Raw genomic sequence first — 22,773 nt, forward strand, 5'->3', positions numbered from 1 at the left:
ATTCTGAGCTATATAACATAACTGGATAAATGTAACATTTCGGTGCTCTGAGGTGGGTTCTCATGCCTAGTTTAATGTTGGTCAGTATACTCTTTATTCTCATAAAGGTGTGTTTTGCCATCCCTATTCTTCTTTTGATGTCCGTGTTGCACCTGCCATCTGATGTCACCTAGCTCCCTAAGTAGCAGAAGTTCTGTACTTGTTTTATGTCTTCCCCGTTTATTCTCAGCCTGCAGATAGGATTCTTCTTTTTGGATATCACCATACATTCTGTCTTTTTGCGATTGATAGATAGACCCATTTTTGCACTTTCTTCAATAACTATATCAATTAAGTTTTGTAGTTCTTCTTCCGTACTTGCAATTAACACAGTGTCATCCGCATATCTAAAATTATTGATGTTTTCACCGCCAACTTTGATTCCCAAGATGTCTCTTTTTTTTGTAATATTGTTTCACTGTACACATTAAACAAATCAGGGGAGAAAACACATCCTTGTCTAACGCCTCTCTTGATTTTTGTAAGCTGACTCACTTCTCCATCTATTCTTACAGTGGCAGTTTGTTCCCAGTACTGATTAGGTGGAGGTCTTTCGAATCTAGATCTAGAATTTCCTGTAATATTTTGAATAACTTAATTGTGCTTCACTTTATCAAATGCTTTTGTGTAGTCGATAAAACAAACAAATCTTTTTGCACTTGAATAGCTTGTTCTGATAGTATCCTTAACATCAATATCATTCTTGTACCTTTATCTTTCACAAAACCACATTGTTCTTTACCGATTACAGCGTATCTTATTTTTAGCTCTTGTCATTATCAGTGTATTGACAACTGTCAACTTAAAGCTAAATTGCATTGATTAAGGCCTTTCAGGACTGACCAGTTCTAATGAATTTACTTCCATGTTGCATCTGATAGAAACAAATTCCATTTTCAGCATAATATGAAGTTAAGCTTTGAAAGCCAATAGTTTTCAATTCAATTGTATTGACCAGGCCCTTCCAGCCCACTGAGCCAACTGTCCCATGACCATAAGATACTATTTAGGAGCAGAATTAAACCATTTGGCCCATTGCGTTTGCTCCACCATTTCATCATGGCTAATCCAATTTTCCTCTCGGGTCCAATCTCTTGCCCTCTCCCCTCTGTATCCCTTCATCCCTGACTAATCAAGATCTATCAAACTCTGCCTTAAATAGACATAAAGACTTGCTCTTCACCGCTGCCTGTGGCAACAAATTTCATCGATTCACCACCCTTTGGCTAAAGAAATTCCTCCTCATCTCCATCCTAAAAGAATACCCTCTGTTCTGAGGCTGTGTCCTCGAGTCTTGGACTCTCCCACCATAGGAAGCATCCTCCCCCTCATTCTTCTGAATTCTAGTGAATACAGGCCCAGACCTATCATGCTCTTCATCTGACAAGCCATTCAATCTTTGAATCATTTTCATGAATCTCCTTTGAACCCTCTCCAATTTCAGCACATCCTTTCTAAGATGAGGTGCCCAAAACAGCTCACAATACTCCAATTGAGGTCTCACCAGTGCTTTATAAAGTCTCAACATTACAGCCTTGCTTTTGTATTCCAGTCCTCTTGAAATGAATGCGAACATTGCATTTGCCTTCCACAACTCAGTCTCAATCTGCAAATTAACTTTTAGGGAATCCTGCACAAGAACTCCTAAGTCCCTTTGCGCCTCAGATTGTTGTATTTTCTCTCCTTTTGGAAAATAGTCTACCATAGTTTGCAACAAAGCTATCAATTCCATCATCCAAATCATTGACGTATAACGTAAAAAGACTCGATTCTGACACAGACACCGTGGAACACCACTAGTCACTAGCAACCAGCTAGAAAAGGCTCCCTTTATGCCCACTCTTTGCTGCCTGTCAATCAGCCACTGCTTAATCCATGCTAGAATACCATGGGCTTGTAGCTTGATAAGCAGCCTCGTGTGGTGCCTCGTCAAAGGCCTTCTGAAAATCCAAGTACATAACATAACTGATCTTTTGTCTACTTTGCTTGTTATTTCTTCAAAAAAATTCCAACAGACTTATCAGGCAAGATTTTCCCTTGAGGAAATCATGCTGACTATGGTCTATTTTATCATGTTCCTCCAAGTACCCTGAAACCACATCCTTTTTTAAAAAATACATTATTTTCAAAATTTTCAAAAACAAAACAATGAAATCAACAAGAACATACGAGCTCAGACGTGTAAAAATGAAATAAGCAAAAAAAAAAAAAGAAAGAGGCATAACATTAAAGGGCTGCCTATTGTACAAAGTGCTCAAAAATACTAAACATTAAATCTCAAATGAGGGCCGTGAGAAATCAGCTGGGGGGAAATTACTCGTCCAGGTAGGCAAGAAATGGATTCCAGATAGCCGAAAAATTTTAATTGAATTGGGTCTCAAGAACCTAAGTTTCTCCATCTGTATGACTGAAATCATATCAGTCATCCATCTCCGAAAGGAAGGGGCAGAAGGTGATTTCCATTCCATCAAGATGAGTCTTTTGGCAACAATCATCCCCAGCATCAGAGACTGTTGTATGGCTGCAGGGAAACAAATAGTAGATTGCGAGCAGCCAAATATTGCGAGACCAGCTTCCAAGGGGAAGGATCTTTTATAGGCCTTTGAGTACCAGTCGAATATTTTGGACCAAAATCCAGTCGGTAATGGGCAAAACCAAAAGGTGAGTGACAACATGGCTTCCATCCCTTGGCATCTATCACACATTGGCGAGACAGAAGGGTAAATCCTGTGCAATCTAAGTTTAGAGTAATGGAGACGGCGGACAACTTTAAACTGGATCAGTTGGTGCCTGCTGTTAACAGAGCAAGCCTGTATCATAGACAAACACTTATCCCAGGCAGCTTCAGGTAATTCAATGCCCAACTCCTCTCTCCAAGCGTCTCTAATCTTCACAGTAGATGCTACAGTGCAATTATCAAACAAAGGTACAAACTTAGAAACGAGATGCCTGGAGTCTGGAGGGTTCTTTAAAATATCAAAAAACATACGTTTCCCTGGAAGGATTTCAAAATTACAAATCTCAGATTGAATGTAGTGTCTAATTTGTAAGTAATGAAAAAAGTACAAATGAGGCAGCTCAAATTTCTCTTTCAGCAGACTAAATGTTGCAAACCGTCCCTCTATGTACAGGTCTTCAATAGAAACTAGACCTTTCTCCCTCCAAGCATGGTAGGTTTTATCTGACCATGAGGGTAGAAAGGAGTGATTGAAACAGATCGGTGTTTGTACAAAGGTCTCTGGTAAATTCAGAACGCTCCTAATCTGATTTAGAATTCTGATGGAATTTTTCAAAACAAAACTCAAACCTTTTGAAGTTCCAGGCTTCTCTAACTTAGAGAACAGTATGGCTGGCAAGGAGGAATTGACGACACAGTTAGACTCCATACATAGTCACAAGGGAGCCCCAGGGGCAAGCTTATCCAGAGCCCCCTGTTGCCAAAACATTAAAGCCCTAGCATTGACAGCCCAATAATAGTGTCTAAATACAGGTAATCCCAGCCCTCCTTCAGACTTGGGCTTTTGTAAATGAATTTTTGAATTCCTGTGATTCTTATAATTCCAGATATAAGACAATTCTTTAAAGAAAGCTGATGTAAGAAAAACGGGGAGATTTTGACAAAGGTAGAGAAACCTAGGAAGGGAAAACCATTTTAATTGAATTTATACAACCAATCATGGACAGAGGTAGGGTTTTCCAACTTACTATATTCTGTTTAAGTTTTGAAATAAACTCTGTGAAGTTTAATTTGAATATTAATTTAGGATCTTTGGGGATTGTCAAGCCAAGATAAGTAAAGTGATCTTTAACTACTTTGAACAGGACACTTTCCAAAAAAACCCGTGTTTATTCGTTGGAGAGGGGCACAAAGTCACTTTTTATCCAATTGGTTGAGTATCCCGATAGTCTGCCAAAAGAGGTGATCAAATCTACAAAATTTGTAGAAGAAGAGGGACTGACAGTTCTGAGTTTTGTAAGTAGTGTATCACATTGTCAGCATACAAACTAATAAGTGTTTCAATACCTCCCACTTTCAAACCCAGAATATTTGGGTGACTTCTTATGTTTAAGGTAAGGGGCTGTACCGTGACGGCAGAAAGGGCCGGCGAGAGAGGCCCCCCACTGGACTGAACGGTGTAGGGGAAACACAGTTGTGTTGTCACCATTAGTTATAACAGAGCACATTGGGCTGTTGTATATCAGTTTTACCCAAGATACAAATGACCCCCCAAATCCAAACCTGTACAGTGACTCAAACATGTACGGCCACTCAATCTGGCCAAAAGCCTTCTGTGCATCAAGGGACAAAATTGCTGCCCCATTAGCTTTACCATGATCAGCATATATAGTATTAAGGAGGCATCTGACATTGGAAAAAGATAACCTACTCGGGACAAATCCTGTCTGATCAGGATGAATGATAGATGACAAATTCTTACTTAGTCGGTTAGCCAGCATTTTATTAATTACTTTTCTATCGAAATTCTGAAGTGCAATGGGCCTATAGCTGGCCGGGTCTGTTTCCTCTTTACCTTTCTTTAAAATGAGGGAAATGTTAGCCTCGTACAATGTTCTAGGCAAGGCTTTATCTCTCTTGGAGCAAGATATCATTTTGAGGAGAAGTGGGGCAAGGATATCACAGAATTTCTTATAAAATTCACAGCCAAATTCATCCAGCCCAGCAGCCTTGCTGGATGGAAATGCCTTAATGGCAGAAGTTATTTCTTCCAATGTGAAGTCAGATTCTAGCAGCGTCACTAAGTTTCGGCATTACAAGAGAATCAAAGAAGTCATTCAAATCAGATTGAGTGGCATTGCATTTAGAGGTGTAGAGTTCACTGTAAAATTCTTTAAAACAGTCATTTATCTCCTTGGGGTTAGTTAACCCGCCCTCGATCTAATGCAATGAATTGACCTTAGGGCCTGGGTGCCCCTGAGCTGCCACGCCAGGTGCCCCTCGGGCTTGTCTCCCATTTCAAAATGTTTTAGTCTTAATTTTAAGAGGAGGTTATTTATTTGACTACCCAGGATACAATTGTACTCATATTTAAGCTTCATTATTTTATTATAATCTTCAGTGGATTTTGAACCCTGGTATGTCGCTTCAAGGGTTGGGGGAGTATTCTCAATCTCTAAAAATCGTCCTTCTCTCTCCCTCTTAGCGGATTCATATGAAATTATATACCCACAAATTACAACTTTTAATGTCTCCCAGAGTGTGGAATCTGACACCTCGTTGTTATCGTTAATTTCTATAAAATCTTTTAATCTGGTGGTGATATACTCTATAAATTTCTTACTGGCGAGCAGGGAGGGGTTAAAATGCCAGGAATAGATTCGTTTGGAAAGGGAGAGGTTTAGGGACATTGTGAAGGGGCTATGGTCAGAAATTAATCTATTATGATATTTTGTATTGGTAACACAAGGTATTAAATGAGTCACCCAAAACTAGTCTATTCTGCTATAAAATTTGTGTACATGAGAATAATAAGAATAGTCCTTGCCGGTGGGATGTTGAACTCGCCAAATACCTACTTAATTCCTAGATCTAGTCAAATTATTTAGGACCTGCACTGACACAATATTTGAGGGCGGGTGGGAGGACAATCTGTCTAAATATGGATCCAGGTAGCAATTCAAGTCACCGCCGATTATTATATTTGAATTACTGGCATCCGGAAGTAAATCAAAAATTTTCCTAAAAGGATTTGGCTCATCTGTGTTTGGACCATAAATATTAAGGAAGGTTGGCGGAAACGAATTAATGGTGCCAGAGATCATAATAAACCTGCTGAGAGGATCTGTGGTCATGGAAGTGAGTTGAAGTGGAATATTTTTCCTAAAGAGGATAGCCATGAGAAGTAAATGGTGACTGGTAAACCTGCGATACCCAGCTAGATCTCAATCTAAGTTGCTCAGTTGCTTTGATATGGGTTTCTTGTAGAAAAATCACATCTGCAGATAGAGATTTGAGATGTCTAAAAACTTTATCCCTCTTAACAACACGACCAAGGCCCTTAATATTCCACGAGACTAATGTAATATCTTTAGCCCCCCCCAGCAGCGTTCTACTGCAAGGCCTCTGCATATGAGAATAAAAAAGAGATTATTAGAGTTGGGCACAAAAATAGTAAACAATGCAGAATGTTTACTATTCTGGCAGCCTCATAAGAACACAACATACACCAAAAACAAACATGTCTGAGCTATAAACAGGAACAACACACACCCTAACCCACCCCCCTTCCTGTCTCCCTAAACCAGACACATAGTTCCCCATTTCCATCCCAAAAGGAGCTGCTGGGCAGGTAACTAACATTGCATAATTATCACAAACTCCCTCTACGAGAAAATTTATAACACGAACTATATAATACCATTAAACAGATGCTATTAGGGCTGGGGAGAGTTATCCAATGTCTGCACCTGAAGCTGAACATTCATGATACCAACTCAAATTTAACCCTTATAATAACAGACATATTTAGAACATTTTCTGCAATTAAATCCCAGTGTGGCATATAGCATTGCAAAACTGCATATAACAAGCAAGTCCCTCCCCTTATCCCAACATGGAAATCGGCACAAATATAAGCTGAATAAACTGTGTCAATACATCTACTCCCTTTTGAGTGCATTATTCCTTTCCAAGAATTGTGCTGCTTCTGTCGGGTCGTCGTATACTTTAGGCGCCCTTCCATCTTGATAAGTATAGAGCCGAGCCGGATACCGCAGGGCGTGCTTGATTCCTCCATCACGCAGAGTTTGCAGTACGTTGAGTCATCACCTCTATAGTCCGGGAAGATCAAGACCTTACTTCCCTTGTACTCCATGGGTTGTAGTCTGCTGCGGTGCAGGATCAGCTCCTTCACTTGAAAGTGATGGATACGTGCCAAGATGGTGCGTGGTTTAGCACCGGCAGCCGGCTTCGGCTGGAGAGAGCGATGCGCGCGATCGACTTTAACCGGATACGGGAAATTCTCTTCCCTGAGCAACTTGGGCATCAGTCTGGAAACGGATTCAGTAGGTTTACCATCCTTCTCGCCTACAATCTTAATATTATGTCTCCGGGAACGAGCCTCTAAGTCATGCACCTTAGCTTCAAGCTGGCTATTTTGTCTCGTTAGCTCTGAGTACTGAGCTTCAAGCTCTTGCACGCGTGTTTCAAGGTCACTGGTGGTTAGTATTAGTCACACGGGTTTGTAAGTCAGCCTGAGAGGCCACAAGCGCCTCAAACTTGGTCTCAAAAACATCAAAGTGGTCGTTAATGCCACGCAGAACTGACTGAGAAATCTCCTGACCTAATTCCTTGCACATGGCGTAAGTTTTATCCGGTGATACCTCAGATGCGGAGAAGTTCTTTACAGACCTGTTGTTAGCACTAACTTCGGTAGTTTGGCAGTCGGCGGTCTTGGCTTTATTTGCCTTTGGCATTGTCAAACTATTCCAGACACTTAATTTAGACATACACTGTTGGCCAATGAATAAATAAAACACGGTATAATAGTAATTTTATCGAGGCCTCGGAGAGGAGCACCGACGAAATGCGTCTAATCCATAAGCATGCACACTGGCGCCCCCGAAACCACATCCTTAACAATCGACTCCAACGTCTTCCCAACCACTGAAGTCAGCCTAACTGGCCTATAATTTCCTTTCTTTTGCCTCTCTCTCTTGAGTGGGTAACATTTGCAACTTTCCAGACTTCCAGAACCATTCCAGTATCTGGTGATTCTTGAAAGATCATTACTAATCTCTGCAGCCACCTTAAAGACAGATACAATATACTTATTCAGTTCATCCACTATTTCCTTGTCCCCCATTACTACCTCTGCAGCATCGTTTTTCAGCGGTCCGATATCCATTCTTGCCTCTTTTTACACTTTGTTTCTAAAGAAACTTTTGGTATTCTCTTTCATATTATCTGCTAGCTAACTTTCATATTCCATCTCTACCTTCTCAATGACCTTCTTAGATGCCTTCTGTCGGTTTTTAAAAGCTTCCCAATCCTCTATCTTCCCACTAATTTTTGCTCTATTATATGCCCTGTCTTTGACTTTTATGTTGGGTTTGGCATCTTGCCTTTAGAATATTACTACCTCTTTAGGATGTATCCTGTACCTTCTGAATTGTTTCCAGAAATTCCAGCCATTGCTGCTCTGCCATCATCCCTGCCAAAGTTCTTTTCCAATCCGTTCTGGCCAACTCCTCTCTCATGCCTCTGTAATTCCTTGTACTCCTCTGTAATATTAATACATCTGACTTTAGCTCTCCTTCTTAAATTCAGGATGAATTCGGTCATAGTGTGATCCCTTACCCTTAAGCTCTCTATCAATTACAGTTCATTGCATAACACCCTTATTCAAAATAGCTATTCCCTGGTGTGCTCAACCACAAGCTGCTCTAACAAGCTGTCTCGTAGGCATTCTAGAGAATCCCCCTCTTGGAATCCAGCACCAACCTGATTTTCCCAATCTATTTGCATATTGAAGTCCCCCATGACTATTGTAACATTGCCCTTTTGGCATGTATCTTCTATCTCGCATTGTAATTTGTAGACCACATCCTTACTTCTGTTCAGAGGTCTGTATATAACTTCCATTAGGATCTTGTTACTGTTGCAGTTTCTTAGTTCTATCCACAATGACTCAATACCTTCCGACCCTATGTCATGTCTTTCTAATGATCTGATTTCATTTCTTACCAACAGAGCAACGCTTCCCCCTCTGCCTTCCTGCCTGTCCTTTTGATACAATGTGTATCCTTGGACATTAAGCTCCCAACTATAATCTTTCAGCCATGATTCAGTGATGCCTTCAACATCATACCTGCCAATCTGCAACTGTGCTACAAGTTCATCTACCTTATTCCCTATACTGTGCACATTCAAATAAAACACTTTCAGTCCCGTATCCGCCCTTCTCGATTTTTTTTTCACCTTAAATGTGGCAACTCATCCTGTTGACTGTAATTTTGCCCTGTTATCAGCCTGTCCTTGCTAGGAATCTCGCTACACATTGCCTCTGTTTGTAAACCAACTACCTCATCTCAGCACTGTCTCTCCTGTTCCCCTCCCCCTGCCAAATTAGTTTAAACCCATCTGAACATCTCCAGCCAACCTGGCTGCAAGCCCATCCCATATGTACAGATTAACCCTTCCCCAGAAGAGATCCCGTTGATCCACCAATGTGAACCCCTTCCCCCTGCACCAGTTTCTCGTTCCTCTGCCGCACATTCACCTGCAAAATCATCCTATTCTTGCCCTCACTGGCACGTGACACAGGCAGCAATCCAGAGATTACTACCTTGGAGGTCCAGTTTCTCTACTTTCTACCTAACTCCCTAAAATCTCTCTTCAATACCTCCTCACCTTGTCTACCGATGTCATTGATGGCAATTTGTACCAAGACTTCTGGCTGCTCACCCTCACTCTTGAGAATGCCATTGACCCCATCCGTGATAGCCTTGATCCTGTCAGCAGGGAGGCAACATATCATCTGAGTGTCTCTATCACGCCCACAGAACCTTGTCTCTGTTCCTCTTACTAGGGAATCTCCTATCAATACTGCATGCCTCTTCACCTCTCTTCTCTTCTGAGCCACCAGACTAAGTGCCAGAGACCTGGTCACTGGATCCACCCTGGTAGATTGCCCCTTCAATAGTACCTAAAGTTGTATAATAATTATTGTGGGGGACAGCCACCAGGGGAATCTGCACTGGCTAGGTACTTCCCCTCCTTCTGACAGTCGCCCAGTTACCTATTTCCTGTAATCTAGGGGTGACTACCTCCCTATTGCCTCCTCATTCCCCTGTATGATTCAAAGGCCATCGAGCTGCAGCTCCAGTTCCTTAATATGTTCCCTCAGGAGCTGCAACTCAGCACACTTGGTGCAGATGTGTTTATTTAGGAGACTGGAGGTCTCCCAGACTTTCCACATCCCACACAGAGCAGAACACGCTGCCTCTGGAGCCATTCTCACTAAGCTACTGTGCCCTAACATGTGAGGAATAAACAAATATGGCTCTGGGCCTGTATTTGCTGGAATTCAGAAGAATGAATGGTGACCTTATTGAAACCTACTGAATGGTGAAAGGTCTTGAGAGACTGGATGTGGAGATGTTTTCTATGGTGGGAGAGTGTAAGACCAGAGGACACAACCTCAGAGTGGTGTCCTTTTAGAATGGAGATCAGGAGGATTTTTTTTTTAGCCAGAGAGTGGTGAACCTGTGGAATTATTTGCCACAGGTAATTGTGGAGGCCAAGTCTTTATGTATATTTAAGGCAGGGGTGAATAGATTCTTGATTGGTCAGGGCATGAAGGGATACGAGGAGAAGGCAGGAGTTTGGGGCTGAGAGGAAAAATTGGATCAGCCATGATGAAATTGGAGAGCATACTCAATGGACCAAATGGCCTAATTCTGCTCCTATATCTTATGATCTTCAATAAGAGCAGAGAAAGAGTAAATTAAGATACTTTACCTCACCCAGGTCTGATCTTGCCTCAGCCTGATGAGCCAAAGGCCCTCTATAGACTGGCACACTCAAAGAATGGCTGCTTTGCTTGCTTGTGTTATTTTTATTGGCTCTTTTATAATGAGTCCCTGTTCCTGATTGGTCACTGCTCAACTCAGAGAAACTGCCACAAAACTCTGCCTTTAAAATCTCGATCACCCTCCTAATTAAGAGGTGGCTCTTTTCCCTCAGCCCTGACATTGATTGTTCAACTTGTAATCTTTGACGCCCTTACTAGTCAAGAACCTATCAACCTTTGTTTTAAATATACCCAATGACTTGGCCTCCACAGCCATCTGTGGCAACACATTCCCCAGATTCATCACCCTCTGGATAAAGAAATTCCTCCTCATCTCTGTTCTAAATGGATGTTACCACGGGTGCTGAGACTGAGAGATGTGGTCAAACCCTTGTTAGACGCCTGTCAGCTATCATATTTTCCGATATTGACTAATAGTTAGGCATAGTAATACAGAGCATCTCTAATCCATGCAGGAATCAGTGAGAATGCTGAAATCATACACAAATGGATTGAACAATTTCCAGATGGCTGATCGCTGTAGAGAGGTCTGAAGTGACCGAAAGGATAAGGAGAAAGAAATAGGACTGAGAATCTTCAACTAACTAACATTGGTGTTCAAAGTTAGCTGACTTAAAGGCACTTGGATGATATTTTTGTTATAGTCGATAATCTGTGATCAGTTACTCAATGTTAGCTTAAAGCTTTGCCAATAATTGCGCGATGTATTATGAATGGGTGTATCGTGTCATTGTGTTGTCACACATCAGATTCCTCCGTCTGTGAGATAGAACTTCTGTGTGGTTTACCATCTGCAAAACCACTGCCAAATGGGAGATCACTATTTCACAATGGAAAAATTAGAATGTGTTAAATTAATAGTCAAGATCTTAGCACTATGCATCTTCTCAAGAGCTAACAGTGCATGATAGTTTGTTTGGACTTGCAGCACAGAAAGAGCCCAACAAGTCTGACTTGACTGACCACTTGTTTACTCTCTCCACGTTCTCCTCAACTCCTGCAGATTCTACCATTTTCACTACATGCTAGATACAATTTCCAAGCCCACAAGAAATCTGAGACCTCGATGAAAACCACATGGTCACAGGGAGAACATGCAAATTCCACACAGCGCACAAGGTCAAGGTTGAACCTGGCCAGGTCTCTGGCAGTGCAAGGCGGTGGCTGTACTAACTGTGTCACCCTTCCTTCCATCCATCCTGTGTAAGCTGTCCTGCAGGTGACTTTACTGTTTGGACATTGTACATTTTGAAACGTGTGCATTGACCTTACTGGCTCAGAGGTTTGAGCCTGTAATGCTATAAGTTTAAATAGAGGTGTTTTCATTGGCCTCATTTGCCCTCAGTCTGGGAGACTACTGAAATAACTATTGTGGTAAAGCAAAGCAAAAGGAAATATTTGCCTTGCTGTTTTGGTAGAAGTTAATTTTCTCTCTCGTTCCCCCGTTGAGATGTTTTTAAGTTAATGGGTATTGGCTGGGTGATGGAGATGGCGTGAGTGAGATGGAGAGATAGAAAATCCACAGTGAAGCGCTGTTGCAAGCATTTTCCGACTCACCACGTTTGACCTGGAGGAACTGGGAACTAATCTCTGGTGCGCTGCTGTGTGAGAAAAATCATGGGAGCACTAATTTTCTTTAAATTTCCATTTTAAACATTTGTTATGAGAAACTGGAGATGGGCTGAAAAGTACAGTACAGGCCCTTCTGTCCACTATGTGCTGACTTTTTAGCCTACTAAAATCAATCTAACCCTGTAATCCCGTAGGGCAATCCCAGCTCTGTGTATGTAAAAAAAACAAACAAAACAAAACAACTTGCCTCTGGCATCCACCCCCCCCCCACCCCATTTGTTCCTCCAATGATGTTAAAATTATGCCCCTTCATATGAGCTGTTTCCACCCAGAAAAAAGTCTATGGCTGTCCATTCTCTCTCTGGCTGCTATCATCTTGGGGCAGCATGGTAAGTTAGTGATTAGCATGCCACTATTACAGCTCGGGGCATCGGAGTTCAGAGTTCAATTCCAGTGCCATCTGTCCAGAGTTTGTACGTTCTCCCCATGACAGCGTGGGTTTCCTCTGGGTTTTCCATTTTCCTCCCACAGTCCAAAGACATACCAGTTAGTAGGTTAATTGGACATTGTGATGAGGCAAGGGTTAACTAGGCTGGCTGCTCTAGGGCACTGCTCACTGGGTTGGGAAGGCGTGTTCCATGCTGTATCTCTAAATTAATTAATCTTGTATACCTCTATCACGTCACCTCTCATTCTCTTTTGCTCCAAAGAAAAAAGCCCTAAATTGCTCAAACTATCCTCAGAAGATATAAGACTTTGATTTTATTCAGCAATCATTTTGTGGCATGGCAATCTGCTGCATAAAATGGAATGACGTGAACGCCCGTGTCAGGCACTGATGAACGCTCTTGGAGAATGTCCAGCCCGCATTGGAGACACTTCCGCATGGTCTTGGCTCCAGGGGAGAAATATACTAGGATTAGAAAATGCAAATTAATTTCCATGGGAAACTTCACAATGCTCAGGTAATCCAAAAGGCTTTTCTCACTTTAACAGGTTTCTTGTTTGCCTTTTGCAGATACGACAAAGACGACACCTTGTAAAGAACCAAGTTCAGGACCTGCAGGTACAAGAGTTGTTATGGTTTGTTGTGGTAATTGCAAATGCTGAAATATAACATAATCATAATATAATTGTTTGGTCCTACTCTGGTGTTTAACTGTAAATAAAACCCTCTTGTTTCCTCCCTCTCTTACTAGATGTTCATTTCAAATTGCCCAAACCCTGAAATCTCAACTTTCTCATTTCTTCTGGATACACTAAGAATTATTGGGTGAGGTTTCAAAGTCAAAGTAAAATAAAATTTATTATCAGAGTACATACATGTCACCACATGAACCCTGAGATTATTTTTCTGTGGAAATACTTAGAGAATCTGTAGAACAATAACTGTAAATGAGATCAATGGACACGGAGCTGTGCAAACACAGATATAAATAAATAGCAATAAACAATGAGCATGAACTAACCAGATAAAGAGTGCTTAAATGAGTATAGTTATCTGTTTTTGTTCAAGAGCCTGATGGTTGAGGGGTAGTAACTGTTCTTGAACCTGGTGGCACGAGTCCAGAGGTACTTGTACCTTCTATCTGATGGCAGCGGTGAGAAAAGGACTGGTTGTTGACGATATTTGATAATAGATGCTGCGTTCCTATGGCAAAATTTCATGTCGGTGTGCTCAGTTCGGTTGGAAGGGTTTTACCCATGGTGTACTTGGCTGAATCTGCTACCTTTTATAGAATCTTCTGCTTAAAGGCATTAGTATTCCCATGATCAGACCATAATGCAACCAGTCAGGATTTTGATGACGTGTAAAATTTCTGCAGACTCCTTGAGGAAGTAGGGGTGCTGTCATGCTTTCTTTGCAATTTATTTATATGATGCGTCCAGGCCAGGTCTTTGCAGCACACATTTATAGAGGTTTGCCAAGGATTTTGATAACGTGCCAAACCTCCGCAGAGTCCTGAGGAAGTAGAGATGCTGTTGTGCTTTCTTTGCAATAATATTTATGTGATGAGTCCATGACCGGTCCTCTGAGATGGTGACATCCCAGGAATTAAAAGTTACTGACCCCCACCACCTCTGGTCCTCTGATGTTTACTCCCTGTTCTGAAGTCTCCAATCAGTTCCTTGGTCTCATTGACATTGAGTACTTGGCTGAGTGGGGTAAAGTCTTTGAACTTCCAACTTCCCAGCTCTTTACCTCACCCCTCACCCCTCCTAGTTTCACCTATCATCTAGTGTTTCTTCCTCCCCTCCCTTCTAAATATGACTCCTCGTCTTCTTTTAGCCAGTCCTGCTGAAGGGTCTCAGCCCAAAACATCGACTGTACTCTTTCCCATAAATGCTGCCTAGCCTGCTGAGTTGCTCCAGCATTTTGTGTGTGTTGCTAAGTTATTTGAAGATGTACAGGGCAAGTTTCTTCTCTAGAAAGAGTGGTTGACACTTGGAATGAGCTGCCTGGGCTGGTAGTGGAGTCAGAATTAATAGAGGTAGTCGAGAGGAAATGGAAGGTTTTGCACATAGTATGGGCAGAAAGGATTAGTTCAGTTGGGCACTTGATTACTGAGTTAATTAGTTCAGCACAGCATTATGGGCTGAAGGGCCTAATCTTGTGCTATACTGTTCTAATTTCTATGTTCACTGAGGACTGAGGCTCGACATTATTGTCTTCCATTCGATCATTTGCATTTCCTAGAGTGATAACCTTCTGTCTGGGTTGCGTTCAATGATCCAAGTTCAGGGAGCCACTGTGCTTGGGCAGCAGCCTCGAGAGCCTGCCTGCATTTGCTTTTCACTGTTGGTAAAGTCTCTTTCATCTGTTTGGCAGGACAGTGATAATGAAATGAACAAATTTCACAGATTTGATTCAATGGGGGGAGGAGATGCTCTTGCAAATGACCCGAGAATGATTCGTTTGGGCAGCATTCTCAGTGTAAGAGATTTCACAAGGGCATTTGAAATTGGAGTGCAGTGCGGTGCATCTGTCCATCGTTGTCCCCAACACAGGTGCGAGGATTAGACACTTGTAATCCAGAAGTCAGGGTTTCTCATCAGAAATAAAAACCTGCGTTGAAATCAGAGCAGGCACAAGGCTCACAACTTGACTGGGCAGGTTGGCCCAGTGGCCTCGTGAGGAGAGCATTGGTGAACCTGACTCATTGGTAGCAGGTATGATAGCAACATCCCAAAGGGCTCTCAAGGATTCTTGGACTACGGCAATAGGGGACGGCAGACGGTGGATTTAAATCTTTGGCTCCAGTGGCTCCTTGAAGAATGTCTAGATGGTGAGAGGGCCTGATCCCAACACACATTGTGTCTGCCATGTTGGCCAGTGGGTTCAACATGGGTGTTCAGCAATATTGTCAGTTTCAATTACATGTCCTGTTGCCTATAAAATCCCAACCCAAACCATACTGAACTCTGTAATGACTCCTCCAATTTGTATGCAATACTACAATCCGCCTGTCACATGGAATTAACAAATTGTGCAAGAATTTGTTCAGTTCTGCTTGGTTTCAGTGAAATATGGAGTAAAATATCCAGTGTAGAATATTGTAGTTCAGTCTGTAAGAGGTGTGCTGCAAAAAAAAAAACGAGGATATTGCTGATCATGCAAGCTGGTAGTGAGTTAGCAATTAATCATAAACACGAGATTCTGCAGATGCCGGAAATCCAGAAGAATCCATCAGATCAGGCAGCATCTATGGAGAGCAATGAACAGTTGACATTCCAGGCCAAGTTCCTTCATCAGGACTAGAAGGGAAGAGGAAAGAAGCTAGAATAAGAAAGTAGGGTGGGGGGAGAGGGGGAGGGGGGAAGAAGTACAATCTGGCAGGTGATGGGTGATACCAAGCTTATAATAAAAGGCCTTGCATTAAAATATCAGTTGCCAGCACAGTGATTGCTTTGCTACCTGTCAAATCAGTCCTGAAGAAAGTTCGCTGCCTGAAATGTCAACTATTTAACCTCTCCAGATGTGCTGCCTGAACTGCCGTGTTCCTCCAGCATTTTGAGTGTGTTGTCCTTCAAATAACTTGCTTTCTTTGGAGAAGGGATATCCAAACAGTTTGGATGAAGTCTGACTGAAATTGTCAAAATCAAGCAAAGGAACTCAAAAGGCAAAAGGTTGAAATAAAACCAAAGAATATGATTTAAAGATTGGAAAGCTGAGGGGGAAAGTCAGTCAAGTTTATTGTCATAGACGGGTACAATGAAAAACTTAGTTACAGCAGCATAGCACCAGATAAGCAGTGCTCACAAGAAAAACATGACACAAATTATACAATTTTTACAAAAAAAACGTGATTAGAACAAAAGACAAGGTCCATTTTAATTTAAAGTGATCGGATTAGTCACAGAGATTAGAGTTTTTCTGGTGACTTTTCATCATTCACTAGAAGAGTTTTAGCTTCCCACTTAACTGCAGCTGATCATATGTAACAAACTAAAGCTAAGCAAATGACTTTGGGCACGTCAGTAATGGAATGAATCTAATCTTTTCCTACAGTGTGGCAAGCCCAAACGTTTAGTGAATTGTATACCAGGATCTCTCTGCATCTCTGCTCTGCCACTATTAATATAATTTGGCCTTAATTGCTTTTTTATTATTTTCTTGCCAAAAGGGGCAATTTCGCAGTTTTATCCATTATATTCCTGTCTGTATCCCTGTTGTAATGTATCGTACCTTTGTACACTACCTTTGTGTCGTCAGAAAATTTATCAGCCATGCCTTCAGAGCCTTCATCCAAGTCATTTATATAAAATTTATAAGACATTGAGGTCCCAGCACTGATCTGTACCACACAACTCATTCTATCATACCAACCAAACAAGAGCAATATGTGCCAAAAATTAATTTCCTAAACACAAAATAATTTGCAGATGCTGTGATCAAAGCAACACTTTTGGTACTCTGGATGAACTTAGCAGGTTGGGCAGCATCAGTTAGGAACGATGAGTCGACGTTTCGGCCCAGAACCCTTCGTCAGGACTGAAGAATGAAATGAAATGAAAAAAAAATCCTTCCCCATCTTTCATTCTTCAGTCCTGACGAAGGGTTCCGGCCCGAAACGTCGACTCATGGTTTCTAACTGATGCTGCCCAACCTGCTGAGTTCATCCAGCGTACTGAAATAATTTCCTAAAGCCTGAGCTCTTTCTACATGAACACTTTAGCAAATGCCTTCCAGAAATCCAAGCATAATGCATCTGACGGTTCTCCCCACAGTAAATTTTAACTACGTTAATGTGGCTTAAGATATTTACTCACTTATTTGTCAGTAAAGGCTTCAGTATCTCATTGCAATTAACATTCATAGTGCCAGAGACTTAAAGAGTCAATGGGTGCAGAACTGTCTGGTGGACCAGATGTTGCCTGTATTTTTTTTTGATGGATTTAAAACCACCTACACTATTTTGAAGAGAAAAGGATTTATTCCTTATGTCGTGGCCATTGTTTTTATTGACAATACTACTAAAGAATTTGGACATAATTAGAAATTTATAGTGTGCAATGAATTTCTGCCTTCTGTACATTAAAGAAAAAATAAATGTCCAAACAGAACATTATATAAAAATGGTTTAATGTGTTTGCAGTGCATTACTATAATTTGTTGAGACATGCAATGTATCTCCAGATTATGAAAACATCATAGAAGCAGGTTACACCTTCCTTTAGTGTAGCAGAAGCATCTCAAAATATGATTTTCTCATCTGTCTGAATATATATAAGTTGGTCTTATTCGTGAAAAGATTCAGTAAAATTCTTAGTATCTGCTTTCAGAAGAATTTTTAAATGCTAAGTTGATTTCTATCTAGTTGAGCTTTATTAACACTACAGCGCAAGACTTGGCCCCCCACTGTTGTGCCAAAATAATCAAACTACTAATTAAAAATCTAAACTAGACCTCTCTGCCTACACAGGTCCATATCCCTCCATTCTCAGTGTAATCCTGTGTCTCTCTGGTTCATACTGATCCATTCTCAGTATAGTTATATGCCTCTCGGTCCATATCCCTCCATTCTCAGTATAATCATATGTCTCTCTGGTCCATATCCCTCCATTCTCAGTATAATTATATATCTCTCTGAGCCCCTCAAATGCCCAATGTATTTGCCTCAACTACCACTCCTGGCAGCTCATTCCAGGCACCCAGCATATGTGTGTGTGTGTGTGTGTGTGTGTGTGTGTGTGTGTGTGTGTGTGTGTGTGTTTTTAAAAAAGACCCGCCTTGCATGGCTCCTTCACTGAATTTCCCAAGAGGGTTTCGTTCTGAGCACAGTGCTGAATTGCTGATGATAACTTGTGGTTTAGAAACACTTGCAGGTGTGGAAATGGAGAAGTAGTTTCTGGTTATATGACCTAATGTCAGCTGATTAAGTTCGAGGATAGCACCTTGAAATGGCTTCCTTCCTGTGGGGGGATAAAAAAAAATGTGATATGAAAGCAAGATTGTAAATGGACAGAATCCTCCTCCTCCATGTGTTCTTCCACCATGTACTATGTTGCCAGATCTAAGTTGGGTGCAATGGCATCTGTGTGCATCAATGGGAAATTCGCACAGAGATCAGTATTGCCGTCATCTGAGCATCTTCTCCAGCCCGTTGCATTCAGATGTACTTTCAGAGTCTCACAGACATGCTTAGAATCCTAGAGGTCAACGTCATGGGCTTTTGACTGCACTCAACCATAGGATAAAACACCTTGTCACTGCTGAAGCTGAATGAGGGAAGTGGGAGGAGACTTGTGTTGAATATAAGGAACACAAGCGAAAGAACTAATTTACGCGCATTGGACTGATTTGGTGAGACATTATTGTGCGCCATGAAGAGCATTCTAACTGGTTGCATCACCATTCGGACGAGCCACTACACAGAATCAGAAAACGCTGCACGAAGTTGTAAATTTAGGCAGCTCCATTGTGGGCACCAGCCTCCCCAGCATCACTGTTTGGAAGTGTCCTGGATGCCTCAAAGTTGGCATCTGTCATTAAGGACCTCCAGCTCCCAGGATGCGTCCTCTCTCAGAACTAGTATCTGAAAGGAGGTACAGAAGACCAAAGACACGCATACAATGTTTTTGGAATAGCTTTTTCTCCTCCGCCATCAGACGATGAACCCATGAACACCAATTCACTATTCTTACTCTCTTTTTGCACTACTTTTTTTAATTATTGCAATTTTTAGTATATTTTATGCATTGTACTGCACTTATGACACATGTTAGTGCTTATAAACCTGATTTTGCCTATTAGGCTCAGTCATTGTGCAGTGTGTCAGTGTGGATACTGTTCCCTTATATGTTTATCAATAGGTTAGGAGAGAAAGCTGCATTTAGTCTAAGGGTTTTCTGTAGATAAGATGTTCATTATTCTGTGGGCAATAGGTGTAATTTGTACAGCAGGAAAGAAGAATAAATATGCACCCATCAGTCGTGAAGACCTTGGGGATAAAACATCAATTTTACTTCCTGAGCTCTTACTCCAGAGGAGAGCCTGTTTCTCTGGAATTGTTGATGACGTCCATTCTTTCTATGGGGTGGGGGGGGGGCAGGAAAAGCGTCTGATGGATATCTTCATGACAAATGCGAATATCCATCAGCAGTGATGCCAATGTGATGGAGGCCATCATCCCAGATTGCACTGGAATGCCCGTCGCGACAATCTTAGCACTTCAAAACATGCTGATGGGAGGGGGTTAGGGTTTGGTATTTTTTTTGTGTGAGGAATGCAGTTGGGTGTTTGATGTCACTTTTTTTTGCAAGGGGGGTTGGGGGTTTGGGGTTCGTGAGTTTTGTTTCTTTTTCCTTTTGTGTGGGGAGGGGGGTTTAATGTCTTTTCTCTTCTAAATTTCATGGCCATCTGAAGAAGACATATCAGAGTTGTATTGTACATGCATACTTTGACAATAAAATGAACCTTTAGTATGTCCATAAAGTGATGCTCGGCTGTACATAAGGTAACTGACGGGAAATGATAAAGTAGTGGTGGAGTTAGTGGGTGAACACTGAAGAGATGGAACTTTCAAAGTCTTAACTTTATGAATTTTAGAGAACACAAAATGAGCAGGTACAAGTTTTAGGGATGATGTTGGTGATTAGAGAGGGAGTGAGGAAGGAGATGGTTTTAGGGATGGAGTTGATTAGAGAGGATGTGAGGAAGGAGATGGTTTTAGGGGTGGAGTTGATGATTAGAGGGGGATGTGAGGAAGGAGATGGTTTTAGGGATTGAGTTAATGGTTAGAGGAAGTGTGAGGAAAGAGATGGTTTTAGGGATGGAGTTGGTGATTAGAGAGGGAGTGAGGAAGGAGATGGTTTTAGGGGTGGAGTTGGTGATTAGAGAGGGTGTGAGGAAGGAGATGGTTTTAGGGATGGAGTTGATGATTAGAGGGGGATGTGAGGAAGGAGGTGGTTGGAATCTGGAACATGCTGTTCGACGGCATAGTGGAGGTGAGCCTCTGTGCTGGAAATCTGAAGGAAAAACAGAACATTCTGGGAAAAAATAATGAGTGTCTAGACGAGTACTTGAATTACCAAGGCAAAGAAGGCTCAGGGACAGGTGCTGATAAATGAGATTAGTATGGATAGATATTCATAGTCACCATGAACCGAAGGTCTGTCTTTACCGTATCACTCTAAATAACCAAATTATTAGTTTATTAATTGAAAGTCTAAAATTTGGTGTACTTAAGGAGGAGGCTGATGGGTCATTGATTAGTAAGGGAGAGGTTAAAGGTTATGGGGAGAAGGCAGGAGAAAGGAAAAATAAATCAGCCATGATGGAATGGCAGAAAAGATTCAATGGGCCAAATGGCCTAATTTTGCTCCCGTGTCTTGTACGGTCTTATGCAGTGCTGGAAATCTGAAGAAAAAACAGAAAATTCTGGAAAAAAGAAGTTGATTATTCAGCACAAATTAAAAGGGAAATAGAGTGGGATGTTTTGTGTCAAAGGCCCTTTATTGAAATATTTATCAACCCAGTACACATGGAGAAAGCAGGAACTGTGGTGAGATCCAGGCAGAGAAATGGAGTATTCAGTGGCTCATTTGGTAATGTTCGCACCTCTGGGAGAGAAGAATTCATTTCAGACGTGTAGATTACAAAGTCCTGCCTTCCTCTAGTGCCTTCTCCATCTCTGAATGTAATGGCGTACTCTGCAACTAGCAAATACTTTGAGAATAGCATCTTAAGAAACACAGCAAGCATCCTTAAGCAGTAAAGTGATAGTGACTAGATGCACTCTTCTCGCTGATGCCATCAGAAAGAAGGTACAAGTCTTCCTGATGTCTCACACCACCAGGTTCAGAAACAGTTACTACTCCTCAATCAACAGGCTCTCGAACCAAAAGGGATAACTTCACTCAACTTCCCACAACCTATGAACTCACTTTCAAGATCTCTTTATCTTATGTTCTTGATATTTATGTTTTGTTTATTATGATGATTTTGTGTTTTTCTTACTTTGAATTGACACAGTTTGTTGTCTTTTGCACTCTGCTTGTTTGCTCAACCTGTTGGGTGTGTTCTTTCATTGATTCTTGCGTTTCTTGTATTTACTATGAATACCTGCAAAAAAGGGTTGTATATGGTGACTAGATGTACTTTAACAATAAATTTACTTTGAACTTTGACCTTCCCTACGCACCTGGCTTCACCTATCACCTTTCTAGCTATTCTCCTTCCACACTTTCACCTTTTTATTCTGGTGTCTCCCCCCTTCCTTTCCTGTCCTGAAGAAGGGCCTGAAACATTGACTAATTATTCATTTCCATAGAGGCTGCCTGACCTGCTGAGTTCCTCCAGCATTTTGTGTGTTACTTTGAACTTTATTTCCTACAACAACACAAGTCTTTAACAATTAGACCATTCAAAAAATTGTCATCCAAAATGCTTTCACATAGACCCAAAGAATTCCTACTGCATGGAGTGAAACTATTGAGTGTCCCATTGAGCTCACTATTGTCATTGGTAAAAGTAATCCAGGTAGCCCGTCTCCATTTCTTCCCCTGTGGTTTTGCTTTAGGTACAGAAAGTACCCACTTTTGTCTTTGAAAATCGCAGTTGAATCTGCTTCCACTGCTCTTTCAAGTGGTACAATATAAATTAAAATTTTACTAACTGTGAATATTGGTTAGTGGCAGTGTTGCTAATTATACTATAGCCATGATAAACGTTTCAACTCAGCAAGAAGTGATCTGGAATATTGAGGGCACAGTGACCATCAGTTGACTTTCGTGTGACGCAATGTGCTAAACATCACCATTCACCAATGTCTGTGTAAGGTCTAATGCCATCTGCAACTTCTATCAACTGCATCGAAAACATATTTCCTGGCAACAAACATTGACTAGCTCATTATTGTAAAATAATACAGTCTTCTGTGACCTCTTACAAAGTGTACATGATAGTTTCCAAGGTAGCATTTTGACACTTAATCCTTCAGTTAGCCTGCCGCTCACAGAGCCATCTTTCTGTTAGCTTATTCTGTGATCACTTTGAGGCACATCTCTGCTCAGTTTGTGACAATGATGCCATTCTAAAACATTATCCATTTTTGTTGTCAATCACCATTCCAACAATTGAATTGACTTTATTTCTTGCATCCTTCAC

The 22,773-nt window shown here is 41.4% G+C and overlaps 1 protein-coding gene across 10 annotated transcripts in view; it reads left to right on the forward strand.

The window, feature by feature from the left end:
• hivep3b (HIVEP zinc finger 3b) overlaps positions 1–22,773 on the forward strand; it is a 699,020-nt gene that overhangs the window by 588,048 nt on the left and 88,199 nt on the right. For 9 of the 10 annotated variants that reach the window (XM_072247286.1, XM_072247288.1, XM_072247289.1 and 6 more), the window contains one exon: positions 13,183–13,230. The gene's annotated coding sequence lies outside the window, so the exon portion shown is untranslated. Of the gene's footprint in view, positions 1–11,765; positions 11,812–13,182; positions 13,231–22,773 lie in introns of those variants that run through there. The other variant, XM_072247292.1, reaches the window with a different exon arrangement.

Source organism: Mobula birostris, chromosome 30 (assembly GCF_030028105.1).
Source record: "Mobula birostris isolate sMobBir1 chromosome 30, sMobBir1.hap1, whole genome shotgun sequence".
NCBI lineage: Eukaryota > Metazoa > Chordata > Chondrichthyes > Myliobatiformes > Myliobatidae > Mobula > Mobula birostris.